Source organism: Thermobia domestica, chromosome 4 (assembly GCF_964235325.1).
Source record: "Thermobia domestica chromosome 4, izTheDome1.hap1.1, whole genome shotgun sequence".
In the NCBI taxonomy this organism is placed as follows: Eukaryota; Metazoa; Arthropoda; class Insecta; order Zygentoma; family Lepismatidae; genus Thermobia; species Thermobia domestica.
Window position 1 is genome coordinate 272,888,800 of NC_137457.1, and position 19,077 is coordinate 272,907,876.

Genomic DNA, 19,077 nt, shown 5'->3' on the forward strand with positions numbered 1-19,077 from the left:
ATCGTATGAAATTGTAGCATGGAAAAACACACAATCATATGATGTTTTTCTTACTAAATTATTACTGAATTATTGTGCTAATTATTGAAACAATTAACACTTGGATAGAGACTGATTTTTTCATTTTCATTTTGATTTAAATACACATTCTAATAGGGAAAAATATTTTGCATAAATTTATTTTTTCTGTGCGAAGACCGGATACTTTTACTAGTATACCATCATTAAATACAGTAGACAGTAGACTTTCTTTCAACCATCTTCTCATTAACTGGCCGCCGGCTTAACTTCCCATCTTCCAAAAAATAAGCCAATTTCGTTATCAGACACGCTTGGTGCCCATAACAATAACACAATACAATACTGTATTTCATTTCGTAAGCTCAATTGTATTTTTTTTTTTTTTTTAGTTTGAGATTTTCTTCAATCAATACATACACTATAAATGAGAGTGTGATTTGTGTAATGACTTTGTGCATTTTATTCAGCATATAGTATTTTGTTCAACTGATTGTCAGTAAAGCAACTTTCTGTCGAAACTTCTGATTTTGGCCAGTTACATTTATTGGATTGTAATACCATAAAACTTTCTTAACCATTATCGAAATGCTATACAATTTAGGAGCTATGAAATGGTTATATTTTCGTTTTAACCGACTTATCCTTTATCCAGGGAACCGTACTGTAATGTCGGTTTAACAATAACTCTAATGTATAATAAACTAACAGAAACGGATGTATGAACTCTTTTGTAATTATACTGTATGATTAGCATATGCATCTTCGGTGCTTGAGACCTGGGTTCGATTACTGATTGGAGCTTGTGTGGTTCTTATGTCATGTTAAGCTGTAGTTTGATGTGTCATATAGCTTAGCTGCTGAAAAATGACACTAGTCTCTAAACAAACTAACCAAGAATTGATATAGAACTCTAACTGGTAAGGAAGCAATATAACTATAAAAATTTGATGTAATCACTGTATACTGAGGGTGAAAGGTATACACAATTATGAGTTCTTGGTTTCTTTATTAGTAATTATGCATTATATAACGAGTTCTTGATTATGAAAAACATTAAATTTATGAGGTCACAATGAGGATGATACAGGAAGTACAATCTAGCACAATCTCTAAAATTCTCATAATGCTGCCCTTCAGCATTTACACATTCCTACAGTTTAATTTCCCCACTCAAACACATTTTGACACAGATGTTTTTCTTGTAATTGATTTCTTGGCACGATTCTCTTATGAAATGAGTCATGTCGTCAATCAGTGCGTAGTTTCCTCGAAAATATTTTATCTTTATCAACATCCCAAAAGAAAAATGTCCATTGAAATAAGGTCTGGTGATAGTCCTGGCCAGTAAACTGGTTCTCGTCGACCTATATGGATCATCCTAGTAACCCATGAAGTACCTTTAACTGATACATTTTCAAACCTAAACTTGCATCAGACGCTCCAAAAATCTACGCGAAGTGTCTAACTTACAATAAGCTCTCCTCTTTGATCTTTTTTGGGCTTTGGATAAATGCCTGTGCAATTAAATTTCATTGTCCTGGGTAGTTACATTGACAGGTCAACCACTCTTCGGTGCATTACAGATGGAGCCAGTTTCATCAAATTTATTGCGTATAGTTCACTTGGTGAAGGTGTATTAAATTCTGTAGACCATTTCCCATTTCCGTTGAACCTTTTCAGCATTCTCTGTCTTCCAGTATTGTTTGATTATCCTCTTGTTTTGGTCGTTGGTTAAATTACCAGCCATGATTATCTGGAATATAATAAATAATGAAAAAACATAATAAACTTTATACCTACTTTTGCATATCTCTGTATTAAACTCATTATTTATGTTTTCTCTAAAAAAAAAAACTTTCTTAAAAAATACTCTCCCAACTTATAAAATAATATTATTATATGTGTCCTTAATTCACAATGAAATACATCTCTGAAGCAGTACAGGCAAATAGTATAGAATTAATCCTAACTTTATGTTTAGTGAAGTTACGGAAATCTTCACAGATATATGATTTCAAAATGTACTATGCATCGTAGTTTTGGCTTCATATTTTCTTTCGCTTTGAACGTAGTTTCTTGCGTTACATACTAAATGTACGAAAAGACAAGATTACACGCATAGAGAACAAAAATAAGAATGCGGATAAGAGAAAACTTCCGTAAGTTACCCGAAAGTTACCCTTTTCCCCCTATTATGTTGGAAACTTTAGTTGCTTCCTAGTTACCTCATGTGCAACGAATCATAAGATGACAAGTTTCTCCACGTCCTCGACTTATGCACTCAAAATTACCAAAAGTTAGCTTAGTTTAATATGTGGTAGGAAAAGCGGAAAATATAGGGGGGAGGCGAGCATGTACTGTACAGAGTAATCTTGAAGTAAAGCAAGATTTGCATGTATAGTTACTAAAGTTACTTTTTCTTCAACAACAACAACAAAAACTATTCCGAAGAAATAATTTATTAGACTTCCGAACTTTGCAACTGAACGGCACAGGGGAAGTGTTACTGAACGTCAATGTTCTTCCCTCCGAATGTGAAAAGAAATCAGAGCAAAAACAGTCAGATACAGTACATCAATACCTTTCGGTGTTCAGCGAGTAAGTATAATCTCTTTCTTGATCCTCTTTCAAATCGGAAGTAAAGTAGGTCAATTTTAAAACAAAAAGAAAATCAATAATAATAATTAAAAAAACTTTGGGTGATGTTATCCCCTTTTGCACGTTTATTCTTGACCAATTTCAACTGCTACAAACTGAAATTATTACGGTATCTTGAAGAAAATACACACTTTGAATTATCAAAATTAATTAATTAATTCGTTGTTTACATCCGAAAATTATTGTGTATGTGTACGCTAAAACTTCCATAATTGGATTTATGTTACATCTATTTAATCTCTTATTCTAGATGGATTGGAAAAATGAAATGAAATCTTTAGTTTTACGTCCCACGGTTATGCCGGTTGGCCTAAAGGAGACGGTGATTATGAGAAATGAATGAAATGGTGTAATGAAGAAAGTGGGAGGAAACGGGAGAACCCCGAGAAAACCCACGAGCACGGTGTTTTTCCACCACAAAGTCCACACGGCGTGAGCTGGGATCGAACCAGGGACCCCAAGCACCGGAGGTGAACGCTCTACCACTGAGCCACCGCGCCCTCCCTAGATGGATTGGAATACCAAACAACAGGGATATTTTGGAAGGTTTGAGGAAGACACGTACTAATATTCATTAAAATTGACTAAGTTTTACAAGAGTTATCGTGAAACAGACAGTTGGATGGATTAGAATTAGGATTAGCAATTATATTCCCGGGATTTTGGCTTCTTCTATGGCCATGTTAACCCGTCCCGTATGAGGGATGACGTGCCTCGGTGAGCAAACTGCCCGGGGAATTAATTAGAGAGGCAGAAAGGAATATTAAAGGAAGGAAGAGGCTTGGGACCATTAATGGTTGGTGCCATCCTGGCATTTTCTGGGGTCAATGAGGAATACCTCACTCAGGATGGCTTGGCCTCACAAATCTTTTACACTTTTTCGACCGAGTGTTCCTACCGCTAGTACCAAAGACCAGAGTGTTTGCGACTACGCCAACCGCAGCCACGGTAATTTGGATGGAGACACTTAACCTAGTATAAATGTTGGCTGAGCCAAATGGTTTGTAAGGAACCCTTCAACTTTAACAGATTTCATCTATGGAAATTTTTCGGTGTAAAGTCCCGCGATTATGCTAAGGGGAATGGATGATTAAAGCAAGTGAATGATGATGGAATAATTGATGGAGTGAAAATGCGGAAGGAAACGGAAGTACCCCGAGAAAACCTACGGACACAATGTTGTACACCACAAACTTACTTGAACGGGGATCGAACCAGGGACCTCGTGTCCTCCGACTTCAATTACGGAAGATAAAGTTATGACAACGTAGGAAGGTTATTGAAATAGCAAGGCAGATATCTGTATGCCTTTAATACAGTAGCAGATTTATGTCACAATTTACAAGCAGGTTTACAATTTCCTTTTAAAGTCAATGTCAATTAATTTTACTCTGATAACTATAACTTTAAGCCTGCATGGTGTACTCATTGAATAGATTAGAAATAGATGTAATTCTGATCCTCTGTATTCTGCACAATATTGCTGGATACAATGTTGTCTTTGTTTGGATACTTGGTATTGAATATAACACACAGTAAATAAATATTATTCCTACAAAGTAATCATACGAATGAAAAAGAATAAGACAAATTGCTTGCCTGTTTCCGTGCTGTCGTTTTCTATTTACAGTTCACTTGACCGGTTAAAACTGGTTCTGAACACAGAGTGACGTGCGTACTATCTTATCCTTCTCATATTAGCTAGAGATAATACTCGAGTTTAAGGGCGTTGTTTTAGCACGAGACATCATATTCTTATCTATATTGCTTACACGCAAACCTACCTTGCTTCAACGGTCTGGCTTATAAATCAACACAACGCATTTTATTCGTTTATGCAACTGTCAGGAAGTTAAAACAAAAGGAACACAAACGAAACAAGTTACAATTTCAATGTTCATCTAATCGATTTGTTTTTAGCTATAAACATTAAAATTTCTTGCGCTATACAATGAGCAAAGCATAATGTCGTAATATTCTAGTGATATTGTGTAAATGTAAAACAGGGATTCGAAAAAGAAATCGAATTTACGGCTTAAAACACCATACAGCTATTCGCCAGTTTATAAATCTCTTTATACAAAAATGAAAAAGCGCGTTGTATGTCGCCACTTACTTAGAGCATTGTCCACAAGTCGGGCTTCTATTATGGAAGTTTGATTTGAAAATGAGAAGAAGACGAGGTTCAAAGTGTATTCCAAAATGAAATGAAATCTTTCAGTTTAACGTCCCACGATTATGCTCTTTAGGTTACGGGAGATCGATGATTAAGGATGATGATGAGAATATTGATGGAATGAGAATGTGAAAGGAAACGGGAGTACCCCGAGAAAACCCACGGACACGGTGTTGTCCACCACGGACACGGAGATCGAACCAAAATTATATTCCAAAAATACAGTATTTTATTAGCCTGTCAAGTTAGAGAAATGAACATTTCCGAAACTTCCGCTTCAAAGAGGGAAATATTTCAACAAAGTTTCAATTTCTCATTTGGTGTGAAGAAATGGTTACATGGTCTGAAACGAACTTTTGTTCATAGGAATTGATTGGCACTATGTTTTTACGATTTTATTTTGATTTAAATGTGCACCCTAAGAATTTGAAGGAGGTTCAAATAATTTACTAAGAATAGAGTAATTCAGGAGCCCTTCCAGTTAGGAAAATTAAACTTAGCATATAAGCTCTTTGTTTAGAAAAGCTAAAACCATACCTTAGCATTTTTGAAAATTCACCTTCTAAGAAAAAGAATAGGTAATTTATACGGGTATTTCAAAACAATACCGATAACGGTAGAGAGGTGATTCCTGACATCAAGATAATACAAAAAGTATGGACCAACCTGGGTGCACAAATGCTTAGTTTTGGAATTATAGGCTGCCGAAAATATGAAAAAAATGGCTTGCAACTTCATAGCTCCAACACTATAGGACTTTCCGTACTCGGACCAAGACTTCACTTAGGAACTAACATGTGCCCTATCCAAAAATCCATGCTTCAGAATCCTAAAGTATTCATACAATTTTTATAGAGGGAGTTTGGCTACGGGAATATAATTTGAATTACTCATCAACTATCTCTATACAAATTGTTGTGGATGTACCGCAGGACGTTACAGTATATATATGCCTGTATTAGTTTAGTGTAAAAGTTGTCAATCAAAGATCATCCATCTATAAAATATTTTGCTTGAAAACTTCGAAATCAAGCCGATTGATTCTCATATTTACCATGAACAAAAGTGAATTTCATTTCACATTGTGTAGGGTAGAGCTTCACAATGTAGAAGTCCAATATTCTAATCAGATGGTTATAGATTCGCCAGTTAAGTTTAAATACACAGATAAGTTTGGGGAGGGAGGATTAGACCTTGGTCTTCGGATCTTACTAATCTATATTTAAAGACACACACACAATTCCTAGTGTCACATACTCTTTCCATTTTTCTCTATCTAATACTGATCCCAACATTTTACATTTTACATAATACATTTTTCCCAACTGATGTGTCACTCAACTTCAGTCTCATACCGTATGTCGCAAATTTTAGAATTTAAAAAAGTCATGAAGTATGTAGTCGTTAGTTAAAATAGGTTACAGACAACTCTCCAGTAGCAGCATCCATCCCCAGTACTACATAAAGTTATAGGAAATTACAGTTATACAGGGTTATTATTTATATCATTAGCAATTTAAAATCAAACGTCAGTAAAGAATGTTGTCATTAAAAAAAAGATTGGGAATAACTGCTCTAGGGAGATTCATATTAAAACCAAAAATGGTGTTAGATTTCTACTTTTTCCGGTTTCAATGCATACATTAAAGCTAATATTAAATCTATTCTTGTGCAGTAAATTTTAATCTAATTATCGTACCAGGTTATCTACTATATTTTTGCAGTATAGGTATCAATATTGCAACCATAAGTAGTAGCAATTTTCACAAACTTCCGATTTCAGCAGAGGGTTAAGGTCGTCGGAAAGGTTATCCGTTGTTTGAATACCAAATCTCATATTTTAAAAGACCATGCTTTATCTTATACTGTTCTTCCTGTATACAGATCAATATTGGAATAAGAAATGGCAATTGGTGGAAATGAAATGAAATCCTTAAGTTTCACATCCCATGATTATGCCGGTTAGGCTAAAGAAGACGGTGATGCTGAGAAATGAATGAAATGGTGGAATGAAGAAAATGGCAGAAAACGGGAGAACCTCGAAAAAACCCACGCACACGGCTTTTGTCCACCACATAGCTCATTTGACGCTAGCTGGGATGGAACCAAGAACCCCATGCATTAGAGGTGAACGCTGTATCACTGAGCCACCGCGGTCCCCAAGTCACGCTCAAAGACATTATCGCAAAAATAAATTATGTACGTGAATACTCACTTTTGCTGGTGAGTGTACATTTCGAAACGTTTCTTGATCTAGATTCGTTTTCATAAAAAAAAAAGCATTGTTATTTCAGGTTTTGCTAGGAGAAAGGGTTTCAAAGTTTCCCACCGACATGAGTTTCATTTTTTTTTAATTTAGAATACAATTGATTAAAAAAAAGTATGTGTTTCTCAAACTCAGAGGATAATTATCCTCTGACGTCTCCAAAAGACGTCCCTTACGTAAATTTAAAAGAACTTAGACTAATCAGAATTTAGTTTCAGGACGTGACTTTCTTTGTTTCTGTTTCTTTAAAATAAAAACGTATTTTTACACTTAATGGAGTTGACTTTAGTTCTTTCAAACGTAAAGTCAAGTCTATCTTTTTTTAAATATATATCTTACTTCCTCAGTCATAGAAACCGACAAATGTACCACGGAAAACGTAAAAAGGTAAATGGTTCATTACTTTTCGAGGTATAATGGTCAACATTAGACCTTCTTTTCTCAAACCGACACTACGCTCAATGGTGACGCATTTGACACAGTCAGTGTGTTTGTCTCCTTGTGACAAGACATCAGCGCCACCAAGCGACAAAGAAATTCCAAACGGGTGAAGGGACAAGAGACAAAGAATGCGCTGAGGGTTTAGTGGAAGGAGGAAGGTGGGGGGAGATTTTATTGGCATGCCGAGACTCGTTTCGCCTTTTCCGTCTCCTCTTTTTCTTTCTATCATTTTCTTTCCTTTTTCTTAAACTTTCTTTTAGATTTAAAGAAAAGAAGAAAGAAATACTTGAAGACTACTTTTTTAAAGTTTCTTTTTTTTTTTTTCGTGAAAGTCTGGCACATTTTTCTCCAAGACAGGATTGGAAAATCACATTTTAATTAAACTATCTTATCAAGAGACTACAAACTAAATTACCTTACGCTGTAGTCTCTCCGCTCAGATGGCGTATACTGACCTGACAGGTTCGTGGTCAGGACATCGATTCACAAGCCGTACATTGTTTATGGCTTTTCTAGACCGTAGTTCAGGATTCTGGGTCAAAATAATAAAACCTGAGCCCTCACTAGAAACAAAGCCAGACTATGCATATCCAAGTCACCAGCGAAAAATATATGATTACATGACAATTTTAAATTAAACTTTCATTTTGTCAGCATTGTTATTTACGACACCTACGGGATAATATTCGGCACAAGCTTCATGGGAAACTCACAGCAGGTGTGCTTCTCCATCAAAACAATGCCTCTACCAACAAGTCAGTCATCGCAATGGCAGCAATTCACGATTAAGGTTACGAATTGGTACCCCACCCACCTTAATCCCCAGATTTTGAACCTTCTGACTTTCATCTCTTTCCAAAGTTCAAAAAAAAGTTGGAAGGTGCTCATTTTAACACTGGTGATGACGACAAATCATTTTTTACCAGCGGCATTAACTCACTTGAACATCGATGGGCAAAATATGTTGACTTTTCACGAGACAACGTTGAAAAGTAACACCATCAATATACTCTTTGCTGTTCCGTTCATAGGTAGGCTTAGAACTTTGGTAACAATCCTCGTATTTATTTTTGTTTCAATATGTTATTACAGTAAGCTCACAATCATACCATTAAAACACAGTTGATATATCAAAATCCGCTCTTAGTCATATTTTCTGACATTGTAGGCCAGTACATTATAAATATTATTTGTCATGTGCTGTATTGTACATTTTATTTTTTTTTATAGACGAAGTCCATAAATAGAAAAAAAGTACATATTTTAAGATAGATTTTATAATGCCTAACTTAATTCAAGGAAAACTATAATGACGAAAACTGTACATAGATACCATTTTCAATTAAACAAAACATTATTGTAAAACGTTGACCCGATTATTATTTTAAAAAAAATAAACTTATTTAACTGTTCATTAATAAATGACTATACAAATTTGAAAAGATAGACTTAACGATAAAAGAGAACTTGCACTTTGTAGTTAAAGAAATTTTTTTATAAATGAGTATTTCTCCACAGCAAAGCCACGTTTTCATGAAGGCATTTTTGAACAGTCACTATATAATTCACAAAATATTCTTCATTTTATTAAGAACGTTATTATTATTATTATTATTATTATTATTATTATTATTATTATTATTATTATTATTATTATTATTATTATTATTATTATTAGGCCGGATAGTAGTGATACCGATCGTCGAGAACCTATGTTGTGTTCGGCATTTAGGAAGGAAATGTGATATTATTGCGTGATTAGTTATCGCTTTAGACATAGCGTTTTATGTGTCCCATTATCAGCATAGCTCAGTGGTAAAGTGATTACTTCTAGTGTGTAGGGTCCCTGGTTTGATCCCCGGCCAAGTAAGTTTTTGATGGACAACATGACGTCTGTGGGTTTTTTTCGGGTACTCCCGTTTCCTCCCACATTCGCATTCTTCCAATTCTTCCATCATCATTCACTTGTCTTAATCATTCCTCTCCCTTAGCCTAAAGGGCATAATCTATATATATAAAAGAGAACGTACAAATCCTTTGTTCCCTCATCACGCTAATACGGCTGAACCAATTTCTTTCATTTTTGGGGGGTTATTAGGATTTGGACCCTAGATTGTTTTTATCATATCACTTTAATTTTTAATTACCAGTGTCTTGAGATAATTGACCATTCAAGTGTCCATAACGTACAAATCCTTTGTTAGTTCATCATAGGTAAAAATAAACGTATTTATATGCAACCCGCATGACCGTGTCACTCGGCGGGTTAACATAAATGACAGGCGATATAATGTTAACATTTACTGCAAGCATATTTCACGGGTATTAAACACATGAGATATGGAGTTGTGCATTTAAATTTTCATTTCAACCCAGCGAAGCGGGTAATATATGCTAGTCGTGATTAAATTGAAAGATTTCATTTCATTTCACTTCATTATCGGTTTATTTTAAGGCAGTGGCGAGTTGCCCTACTTCTATAAGTGTGACACCAGTGCAGAAAATATTGGTTGACTGAGGCGCCATTATAATCTGCTACAAAGTTCAGTTTCATATTTGATGTTTAATAACAATAACAGTAAATGTTTACGTATAATTGTGTGTATTTATAAGTTCGATCTTGTGAGTGGGCAATAGTTGGCTAGCTTATGATCGATAGTTTAGTTAAGGCCGCGGTCTCTCACTGGTAGAGTGTTCACCTTTCCTGCATGGGGTCCTTGGTTCGATTCCAACTCGCGCCAAACGAACTTTGTGGTGGACAAATATCGTGTCTTCCACTTTCTTCATCCCATCACTTCATTCATTTCTCATCACCACGTCTCCTTTAGCCCATACGGCATAAACGGAACTTAAAACTCAAAGGTTTCATTTCATTTTCATTTCAAGATAGTTTAATTGATCAGGAGTTCAACAGCAGCATCATTCAGGTTTTGCATGAGTGGCAATACCCTCCCCTTAAGTACGGCTTCACGTTATAAATTGATATATTATTATCCTACTGATTAAAATTTATATAATTCACAAATTCAGTACTTCAATTGTCCCTGCGGACCCATATAGCGCCCCTGAGTTCAAAGTCTCTTTTCAAGACCGAGACTACATGAAATCAAACTCCCTGTTTGAAACTAGAATTCAAATCATTGATGAGACTTGTATTCGATGCAAGTAGCCTCATTAATTGGTACACAACATTATGTCCATGGAGTTTCCTCAGGGTTCTCGCAGTTCTTGCTACACTATCATTTAGCCATTTTTTTCATACTGGTTCACTTTCATAATCATCCATTTTATTTTTAGCCAAAAGAGCATAGAACTTGAAACATTATCTCCAGCTGGAACAGAATTCAAAATCACAGCCAAAGAATGCATTCGCTTTAGCTAGTTGATCATTAAGAATAATTTAGCTTGCTCTTCTCTTGGGTTGTTAGTCTGGCTTGAAAACTTATGAACTGAGCAAGGAAATATATTTAAACTAAGTATATTTCACTTTTCCTTCAAGTGCAATCTTAAGGTCAAAGTAATCAGGGCCGTGCCGTGGAAAATCAGCGCCCGGGGAGAAAGTATACGATGGCGCCCCCATTCATATATTCCAAGCAATTTTTCCTATCTTTTTTCCTTTTTACTTCCGAATTTTTCGCCCACTTTACTTCGGCGCCCGGGGCCGTCGCCCCGCTCGCCTCCTTTCCCACGGCACGGCCCTGAAAATAATCGAACATTTTCTATATGTAAACGTAGCACTACATTCAGATGAACATAATTCACAGACGTGTTAACATTTTAAAAAAATGTAAGAAATGACAAAGATCAACTCTAGATTGATTTTTTTTTTAAAAAAAAAAAAGCTAAGTACAATTTAAGAAATACTGTTATTAGTTAGAAAATGGAAGTAGGTATCATAATAAATTGTTTAGAAAAGGAGGGAAAGGATTATGTCATGTAGGCGAAACATCCTGTATAAGAAAATTTCATTAGATCCTCCCCCTCACGGATTAATAAATCAACAAGAAAAGGGGACTATGACTAATCTCATCGTCATACACTTTATCGTATGGGGAATCTCGTAACTTAGCCGAACTCAATTCCCGATAGAAACTCGTGTGATTCGGATCACAAGTTAAGCTGTATTATTACGTTTCACACAACCTCGAGTGCTGAAACAGATGCTAAATTCTAAATAAACTAAAAAAAAACAATGTCTCGCTATATTTACCGTTCTTGATTTCCGGTGAACAACTTTAAAGTACACATACTTGATTTCTACCACTTCCAATTTGAGTAGAGAATCACAGGAGAAGATTGAACCTTTTATTGACACCTTGAATCAATACAAAACGATATGTTTTCGCTATTTTTCTTTCTATTTACGTTCTCATATCTGTCCAAAGACAGCGGACAAAAATAGTCGTTCAACGAGACTTCCCATAATAATAAATAGCTTTGGAAGTCTGCAAAAAATAGGAAGACAAACGACAATCAGTAAGGTAAGAAAATGCAACGGCATTATTGAAAAGATCTACCTCTCCAGTTGCATAGAGATTTATGTGGTCTGATATCAAAAATTAACTGCTTCAATTGGAACTCGAATCACGAACTAGGCACAACGAAGCCACACGTAATAAATTATTGACCACATGTCTCCTTGAATTCCCATGAAAATAATTTAGTGTATATTGTGAACGAGTGAAGAGTGAATATCAAAATACTGTAATAATAAGTGGCAGTGTACACCCGCCGCTTGAGGCAGTTTGGTTTGTATCACGTGGTATTTTTCAATTAATGTTGAAACCGAAAGAAGTAGTACATTTCATCCACCCCAGAGAAGTTAGAGTGGAGATGGGATATATATATACAGTGAAACCTCTACTAACGGACACCTCTGTAAAGCGGACACCTCTCATAACGGACATATTTTGTAATCCCCAAACACTGTAATAGGAAAAACCATGTTGACAAACCTCTCTAAAGCGGACACTCTCTAATACGGACACGGACAGTCTTTTCTGTCTCTTATAGGTATTATTTACCTCCATATTACGGACACTTTCTCTAGAAACAAGTTGAAAAGTACAGAAAAAGCATATTTTCAGTAATGCATACATGTATCACCAAGGAAGCATTGTAATAACATTTTTCCTCGTCAACTGGCTGTTCAGAAACTCAGATGAAGCGTCTTTGTTTAACAATACCCTCATATCCTTTGCTTGCATTGCACTCCCACCCAACCTGTTTTAAAATCAAAAGTGATTGACAGTTGCCTGCCATTTGGGATGACACGTCATTCTACTGTTCCGCTGGAATCAAGCAGAAGACATGTTTGGTATTTTTTGTCCGCGTATTCGCATATTGTCTTAGTGCCTCTATTTGTAGACTGAAATCTTTTTAAGTCATTCTGCATCGAATAAGCAATAAGATGTAAGTTGTTGTGAGCTTTCGAAATGCCACGAAAAGCGCTAATGTTAAACTCGAATTGATTGAATTTTCGAAGAATACTGAGGTGTGCGAAGGTTAGCTGAAAATTTTGTATCGGTAAACACAAGCACCTGAGATAATATAAAACCAAGACAAGTTAATAAAGTTGTGGTGTGAAAATGACAATGAAAATAGTCTCTCATTGCTTTGAACAAAGTTGGTGTGCAAGTGAATGGTTTTGTAGAGTGCGGAATGAAAAAAATTCCTGTGTTAGGGTCGATGCTAAAAGTTAGGAATTTGGAGGTAGCAACAGAAATGTATGTTTCAGATTTCAAGGTCTCGAACGAGTGGTTAGAGAAGTTTCGGATTAGACACAAAATTTCTTTCAAAGCGATTTGTGAAGAATCCGCAGATGTCGACATGCCCACAGTAATAGAACCTCCGATAACCTCCGATAGTCCGATAGATATAAATCACCTTCGATAGTTCGTAATTGCGTATAACCTTGTTTACTAATTTACGTAAGAAAATATCTAAACCTCTCTAAGACGGACACCTCTCTATAGCGGACAATTTTTGATTCCCCACGGCTGTCCGCTTTAGAGAGGTTTCACTGTATATATATATATATATATATATATATATATATATATATATATATATATATATATATATATATATATATATATATACATGTGGGCGGATCCAAGGAAGCTATAGCCCCCTTGACGATCATCAGGTATACACTGGATAAAATGGGCTTCAATCCTGCTTTACAAGGGGTAAAACTGCAAACTATGGTTTAGCCCCTCCCTTGATCATATCCTGGATCCGTCACTGTATATACAGGGTGATCCATTTTAATCTTTCCACGGAAATATCTCGAAAACGGTTGAACATAAATGAACTGAACTAAAACATAAATAGGAAATACCATGGGGCAAATCAAATGGTGATGTCACGGTACGCCCCAAAGCCGATCTTCAAGGGGGGCCCAACTTTAAAATTTTAAGTGGAATCATGGAGAGAATTGACACCTCGTTCGATAGATATTTAAAAACGAAAAAGGGATGTGGCAAAAGATTTTTCATATCGGTCACCGTATTCAAAATGGCCGCCAAGATATGTTACCTGTATTAGATAAGCCATGGAGCAAATCGAATGATGTTGTCGCGGTGCCCCCCAGGGCCGCCTTTTATGGAGGCCCAGGCCCAACTGAGAAATTTTAAACGAAAATATGGATCAAGTGATACCTCGTTCGATAGATCTTCATACACAAAACAGCGTTGTGTCAAAAGATTGTTCATATGGGTCACCGTTTTCAAAATGGCCGCTAAAATATCGTGCCTGTTACAACGAGATACTTTGTATCGTTTAATAATTACCTGTACCTTGGGCAGAAAGTGCTCATACACAAGCACTATACCTGATATAGTGTTAATTTAAAATAACAAAAGAAGAATGTTTTTAATATATGTAAGAAATATACATTATTGTATAGTTAGTTGCTATGTAGTTGTTTATAGTTACCTAACAAATATGTACGATTGGAAGACAGTCTATGTGCATATTCGTTCATAGAGAATCAACGAATAAAACTGTTTAATACGTATCACCGTTTTGTAATTTCAGTATAAAAGGTGAGAATACAAGTAAATGTACTCACAGAAGATATTTTGAAGTGTGAATAATTACTACCACAAAAACTTGACTTAAATTATTAGCCGAACCAGGTTAACGATTACCTTGAGTGAATCGTTGTAAAAATTTTGGTTTACCTCACCCGGGAACTTGTAAATTCAATTCCCGAAGTTAAGTAAGGGTGAATTTACTTCTGCAAAAAAGTTAATGACTACGAACTTGACAAGACTGAGAAGTGGTAGAATAATCTCAAGAAATATGAACGGGGAAACAATGGAGAAAGAAATCAGTGATAGTAATAACGGTGAACAAAGTGCAGCACCAGGAATGTCACTAGAAGACCGAATCTTACTACTCTTACAACGGCAAGAACAAAGCCGAAAAGAAGATATGGAACGGCAAGAACAAAGCCGAAAAGAAGATATGGAACGGCAAGAACAAAGCCGAAAAGAAGATATGGAACGGCAAGAACAAAGCCGAAAAGAAGATATGGAACGGCAAGAACAAAGCTGAAAAGAAGATATGGAAGCCATAAAGCAGACGATGGAGCAGAAGTCAGATGAGACGAAACAATTTATTATTCAGGCGATGAATGACATCACCTCGCAGTTTGACGAAAAGTTAAAAAGAATATCTGAGGATTGTCAAGATAGTCACAGCCATCTAATCCAAGAAGTCAGTGGTGTAAAAAGGGATTTAGAAGTAATAGAATCTTCTGTACGTCAACAAAAGATCCAGGTCACGGACAACTCCAATCAGATACGTGCGAACACGCAGTTGATAGCTATCTTACAAGAGGAAATTAGGACACTACAGATCAAGGACAACACGTACCCCAACAACACGATTAATGATCGTGTGGAATTTCCTTGTTCGCCAGAGATGACCTCGCCTTCACCCGTATCTGATGAGGACATTATTTTGGAAGAAAATCATCCGAGGAGTTCAGATGGGCGGAAAAGAGACGGTGGAACTACACATCACGCCATAGGTAGGAATTGTCACTCAAGAAGAACACGGAATGATAAAAGGAAGGTAAAGTTAAGCGTAAAGATGAGTGAAATACGTGCCATGAGTAAGTTCAGTGGTAAGTGTAATGAGAATGCTACTTCTTTCCTAGAAAAATTTCAGGACGAGTGCAATATAATGTGTATAGATAGATCACAATATATGAAATTAATCCCTCATTTATTACTCCCACCATGTTCTTTATGGTTTAAAGCAGTACGAGATCACGTTAGTACGTATGAGGAGTTTAAAGCAGCGCTAATCGCAAATTATGAAAATGACTTTTTGCTTGCAAATAGAGATGCCACGATTAGAAACCAACATTTCAATCCTCGTTTGCACAAATCCGTTGTCGAGTTTGTTGTAAATACATACAATGAATTAAAAGTCGTAAATCCATTGCAATCAAAATCTAGAATCATAGCAACAATTCGAAATTTGTTACCGTTCAAGTTACAACAGATCCTGTTTTCTACACAGTGTATGAGTTTCAACCACTTATTAATGCTTGTTCAATGTTATGAAACTCAATACCATGCTCTGAATCAACAAGCAGGAGTAGGTAAAAGTAAAAATAATTCAGATCATTTTGTACCTGTTCGGAATCTAAATATCCGTAGTGTGAACGATACGGAGCACAACATAAATCGAGTGAATTCAAGCAATCAGAACGAGCAAAATAGGCAAAGTTATGTTGGGAATCAACCTAACCTAACCAATCGTGACAATAACTATGTCAGATCACTCAACCGAAGTAGACACAAAAACAATCGAAATACATGGCGAAATTCTAGAAATGCTACAAATCCTATGTATAGACATAATCGTTGTTCAAGAGATGGCACTTCGTATCAAAATCAGAATCACGACGCAATACATGTACAAAATAGTACGGAACCTAATCATGATTGTGCAGTACAATGTACTTTATTAGAATCATATGCAAATACGAATTTAAGCTGACTACAATTGATGAAGTAAGGGTTGAACCCATATCAGCTATAGATTTTCATGAACATTTATTTTATTTTTATTCAATTTAATTTTCTTTAATTCTCATTAACCAATGATAATTTTCAAATGATTTTAATTCTCTCTTGTTAATGTGAAGAATTATAATTCGATTTGTAATTGATTAAAGGCAAAGGTTATTTATATTATATGGATTTGTGTTGAGAATTTGTTGTCAAAGATTATGTTAGGAATAAGGTTCATTCTATTAAGCTATTTATCCGAAGACTGTCTTTATGCGCTACCTTACATATTACTCGAATAAGATTCTTCTATATTCTGACGCTTTATTGATACAATGTATATTTTAAAACATCATCTAATGTAGTTATTATATAATGCGCCCTGGAAAGATCAAACATTTTTTCCTTTACATCACCGTTTGTAATAATGATTGAAATTGTTAATCATTGAGATTTATGTTTTAAAAAGTAATTTGCCTTTTACCGATTTTGACTTCGCACCCTTCATTGATTAGATTATTAAGCGACGACGTTTTTATAATAAAAGATAAATGATAATGGAAGGAAAGATTTATTATAAATGTATTTATATATATGAAGCTTAATGAAGATATATATACGAGGGGCGATCAAAATGTAAAGGACATAAGTAATGTAATACCATTATTGTAAACGGACCAGTGGTTCTTAAATATAAAAGCCAAGCTCGCTTGTAACTTTTATATTCAGTCCCATCGTCGGGCGACATTTTTATACAACGAGATACTTTGTATCGTTTAATAATTACCTGTACCTTGGGCAGAAAGTGCTCATACACAAGCACTATACCTGATATAGTGTTAATTTAAAATAACAAAAGAAGAATGTTTTAATATATGTAAGAAATATACATTATTGTATAGTTAGTTGCTATGTAGTTGTTTATAGTTACCTAACAAATATGTACGATTGGAAGACAGTCTATGTGCATATTCGTTCATAGAGAATCAACGAATAAAACTGTTTAATACGTATCACCGTTTTGTAATTTCAGTATAAAAGGTGAGAATACAAGTAAATGTACTCACAGAAGATATTTTGAAGTGTGAATAATTACTACCACAAAAACTTGACTTAAATTATTAGCCGAACCAGGTTAACGATTACTTTGAGTGAATCGTTGTACTGTATCAGATAAAACTTCAGGTACCACTAATATGAAAACGGTTTTAGATAATTGAACAGGATAAAACTCGTATAGAAGATCACAGAGGGTATTTATCATTCCACGCCTCGAGAATAATCCAACGGAGAAAAAGGTTATTAAATTATAAGTGACATAATGATAAAGGGGAAATCAAATTCTTAACAAATTATCTTTCCTATCTCCCTCCGTAAGTGAGTGAAGCGAAATTGAATGGTAAAATCTCAAATGAGAACTCCACTTTTACTTGCAATAGGTATCGTTTGCCTGAAACACTTGGATGTACAGGGGACTGGTACTTTAATGAACCAATATTGTGCAGACAACTTTTGAGCAAAACCAACGTTTGTACACATTATTCTAAAATTGCATTGTTCTACAAATTAGTTTCGCATTTCAGTTGATTTATTTTTGCACAAATCATTACCTGAAATCAAAATAGAAAGTATCATTTAACAAGAATTTTACCTACGTTTTTCCATTACAGACATCTATCTCTTATAAAAACACATTTCATATATTTTTTTGTGTAGATACAATTTGCAAGAAGTAAAGTTCTCATATTCAATTTCACCGTTCGTTCCCGTCCCGCTTCATCCACTTACGGAGGACGTTGGAACGATGATTTTTTAGGAATTAGATTTCCTCCTTTGCATTATGACACTTTTACTTTAATGATCTTTTCCTCTTTTGCAACATTTTCGAGCCGTGGAATAATAAATGCCCTCTGTGATTTCCTATAGGAGTTTTATTCTGTTCATTCGTTATTATCTTCAATTGTTTTCATTTTAGTGGTACTGGACGTTTTATCTGATACAGGCACGATGTCTTGGTGCCCATTTTGAAAACGATGACCCATATGAACAACCTTTTGACACAACGCTGTTTAATGTATGAAGATCTATCGAACGAGGTAACACTTGACCCATATTTTCGTTTAAAATTTCTAACTTGGGCCTGGGCCCCCATGAAAGGCGGCCCTGGGGAGCACCGTGACATCATCATTCGATTTGCCCCATGGCTTTCCTATTTGAGTTTTTGTTTTGTTCATTTACGTTCAACCATTTTCATATTAGTGTTACTGGACGTATATCTGATGCAGGTAACATCTTGGCGGCGATTTTGAATACGGTGACCGATATAAAAAATCTTTTGCCACATTGCTTTTTAGATTTTAAAGATCTATCGAAGGAGGTGTCACTCGCCCCATAATTCCACTTAAAATTTTAGCCGTGCCCCCTTGAAGAGTAGCCGTGGGGCACCACGTTATCACCATTCGATTTGCCTCATGGTATTTCAT

General features: G+C 35.4%; 1 long non-coding RNA gene across 1 annotated transcript in view; it reads right to left on the reverse strand.

Moving 5' to 3' along the window:
• Positions 1-1,046: 1,046 nt before the first annotated feature.
• Positions 1,047-19,077, reverse strand: part of LOC145684071 (uncharacterized) — a 143,336-nt gene continuing 125,305 nt past the window's right edge. Inside the window, exon 3 of the long non-coding RNA XR_014131242.1 lies at positions 1,047-1,774. This is a non-coding gene — a long non-coding RNA (uncharacterized LOC145684071). The remainder of the gene's footprint in view (positions 1,775-19,077) is intronic.